Here is a 3,702-nt window from a genome sequence, read left to right as displayed (position 1 = left end):
GGCCTGGCCCCAGCTCCAGGGCTCGGGGAGGGGCATGGCGGTTAGAGCGAGGTGCTCAGCCTGGGTTTCTCTCAGTGCTGTGGAGTTTATGTCCACTCCCCCCAGCCCTTCTCCCCCAGGCCCAGTGAGACAGAGCAGTACCTGCGGCAGGGAGTGGGAGCTTCTGGTCATGCGAGGGGGGAGAGGGGACTTCAAAATTGTCCCACTGCGCACAGCCCCTGCAGTGCTTTGGGGACCTGGCGCAAGCACCGGATGTAGAACAGGTGCGCCATGATTGTTGCGCTAACATCCTCCTGCTGAAAGGGAACAAGAATCAGTCAGAGACTCTGACACCCTTGGCAATGAAGGGCATTAACGGCAACGGGAACCGGCAGAATTTCCACCCCACCCCTCCCCTCGTCGGAGGGACGGATTCCCCCACCGAACCCCCGAGACAAAATCTTGTCTCCTCTCTAGTGACCTCCAACCCCACTTCCACCATTGTGGAATGAACTCCTGCCCCCATTCCTCTCAGGCCCCCCGGGAGAGCTGTTCTACCTCCCAACCCAGCTGGGGGTTCAGCTCCACTCCCCAGAATCCCCTCAGCCACCCTCTCCCCCTCCACCTGAGGGGCTGGGAGGCTCTGGGCAGTAGTGCCGGGAGGTGAGAGGATGTGGACACCTTTTCCCAAGGGACGCCCCTGTTGTTAAGATGACGTCATGGAGAGTGGCTCTGGGGAATGGGTCACTTGAGCAGCCTCTGCTGACTGACTCCTCCAGCTCTCCCAGAGCAGGGGGTGGCTGGGATAACACGATCCCAGAGCCCTAGGAACCGGCTTGAGGCCCTGAGGGGTGGGAAAGGCTCACAGTGGTCACATGGGGAATTGGCAGCCCCCAGTATGAGCAATGGCAGCGTGTCGTGTTGATGTGATGAATGTTAGGAAATAGCCTTGCTGGATGGCTGGGTCTGCCCTGCTTTGAGCTGCTCAGGGGACAAGCTGGCACCGACCAATGGCACCTGCCTGGGTTCATCCTCTCCTTGCTCCCAGGTCAGCACATGGGGATGGGATGGGAATGACTTTCAATGGCCTGGAGGTGAAAGGCCCTGGGGCTCCCTCCCCAATTGATCCTTCTTTGGTTACCTCATCCCCTATCAGCTGGCCAGCTTCCCCCAGGATGGAGTACGTTAGCACCAGCCCAGCCTGGCTGACATGGATCTGGGGGTCATGTATGGCCAGAAGCGCCGCCTGGAGGAAAGATCTTCTCTGGCCTTCTCAAAAGATCTGTCCAAAGACCTAAAACCAACAGCACCACAGCCCTTGTCAGTTGCCCAGAACCAGGCTCCAAATCCCTCTAGTATCTCACAAGGTGAATAAGAGTCCTGGGGCAGCCAACCTTTGGGGTCCCATGGACCAAGGAACCCCCATCAGTAAGAGGTTGCAGGCACTGAGGAATAGCTCTTTCTGGAGCAGGATTCACCGCAGGTGCCATGACATGCTGGGAATGTGTCTGCGCACTCTGGGACCAGCTCACACAGACAACAAAGGATCCCTACTGCTCCCAGCAGCAATATCTCCTGCAGCTCACCCGCTAGAGGAAAGGGCCTTTTAGATCTGCTTCCATTCCCGCTCCTCCCCCCACTGACATTCCCACGAGCGTCATGGTTCAGTGACTCAGCCCAGGAAAGGGGCTCGGTGTCCCTCACCCCAACGCCCAGCGCAGGGGCAGGTTCTGCTCCCTGACTCGCCATGGTGCTGTGCAAACCCCACACCGAGCCTGTGCTTCCACAGGGGGCAGGGACTCCAACACGGATCTGGTTTGGCAATAGCTGGTGTGAGCTTCCCAACTCTCTGGCCCAGGGGCTCCCCTCTCAGACACCAGGGTGTCAGCCAGGGAGAGTGAGCGGAGCCGGATCCCTGGAGATACAATCCTCCATTAACTCAACCCCCCAGGGGATCCCTTGTATGCCACGTAGATATACATCCCTGGAACACACACAAGCCTGGACCGTTAGCAAGGCTCCAACCCAGAGTCCTCGGCCTCTTGCAGCCGAACACTGTCAGCTGGAAATAAGTAGCATAGAATATCAGGGTTGGAAAGGACCTCAGGAGGTCATCTAGTCCAACCCCCTGCTCAAAGCAGGGCCAACACCAACTAAATCATCCAACAGATTTTTGCCCCAGATCCCTAAATGGCCCCCTCAAGGATTGAACTCATAATCCTGGGTTTAGCAGACCAATGCTCAAACCACTGAGCTATCCCTCCCTCTCCATAACACACTAACTGCAGGGGGAGACAGCTCCACACCTGAGCTGCTGCAATGCACCAGCGGAGAGTCCTTACCTCCCCCACCCTGGCCATATTTCTTTAGGCCAGGTGCTCGGTGTCCTGGAGCCTGTCCCGGGACCACAGATCGCTCGCCTCTTGGATGTTCAACCCTGGGGAAGAAATACACACCCATTGGGGAGGGTTGGCATCCGGTTTTAGTGCCTGTTTCCTTCTGTTCCCTTTGCTGGGTGAACACTGGCCGGGGTCCTTGGGGCACCCAATGGACCAGGCGGCTAAGTAGCCGAAGGGGGATTTGTCTCATTCATCACAGCAATCATGGACCCTTATGGCCATGGTGCTCTGGGAGTGGGCGCCTGTTAACAGTGGTGTCTAATACTGAGAACCCACCCACTGAAGTCAGGATCTGGCCCTAGCTACCCAACTGGTGACATCCTACAAGCTTTGTGTCCTTCTCCTGTGGTCCCTGCCCCTGCCCTCATGGTGGGCTCTTTCCCTCCACGTGTCTCAATAGCTCCGTTCCTGTCCCCTCACCGGCTGGCTGCCCCCTGGGTGGGCTGATTTCCCCGGGCTGGGGGACGGAGCCAGGCTCTGAGGTAAAGCAGCCAATTTCCCTGGCATGTTCGTCCCCTTCCTCTCTCCCTGAATTAGGGAGATGAGTGTGAGACATCATCTAAGCTGGGGTCGGTCTCAGAGGAGGGGGCTTCTTTCTGTAGGGTCCTTTGGCCAGCAAGTGGGGGGCCCGAAACAGGGGCCTTGTTTCCATTGAGGTCCCTCTGCCCTGCTGCAGTTGGTCTAACAGAAGAGACCTTAGTTCTATTGGCGTCCCAATGGGCAGCTGGAGCTAGTCGCCAAGGGACTCACTTCTATGGGGCCCCATTGCCCAGCTGGGTTTCTTACCCCTCCTCTGCAGCAGGAGCCTCTGCAGCCAATGTAGCCCGCTTCTGGCTTGCTGGCTGATGTTGTTGGCTGGGTCCGAGATGTACAGACCCAGCTGCAGGACAAAGTTGCCCGCCTTAGGGAAATCGGAGGAGGTCTGGTGGGAGGAGAAGAGGGGAATCCATCAACATTCTCCCTTCTGCTCCTCAGCTCCTCTGGGCCAGAGCTCTGCTCCCATCCATCTGTAGGAGGCGCTGAGGGAGAGGAACTAGAGCCCTCTTTCTCTCTGACCCCAAAGGAGCTTGAAGCAAAGGGACCAGGGCAAGGACCCTCTATGAGCACTCACTGCCAGGCTGCTCCAGAATAACAAGGGCCCTGAGGCCAGGCACGACCCTGCCAGCCCGTGGCCTGTGGAACGCAGTCCCTCACGGACCCAGGGCCGACCAATTAGCCAGGGGATGAGGAACTTGACTCAAGTCTTGACTCTGCAGGATGCTGGGGTCAAAGGTCACTTACCTCAAATCCGGGCAGGGAGGTGGCGAATTGGAGCAGGGCAGCG

This window comes from Chrysemys picta, chromosome 20 (assembly GCF_011386835.1).
Source record: "Chrysemys picta bellii isolate R12L10 chromosome 20, ASM1138683v2, whole genome shotgun sequence".
NCBI classification, from domain to species: Eukaryota; Metazoa; Chordata; order Testudines; family Emydidae; genus Chrysemys; species Chrysemys picta.
This window is presented reverse-complemented; position numbering follows the sequence as displayed.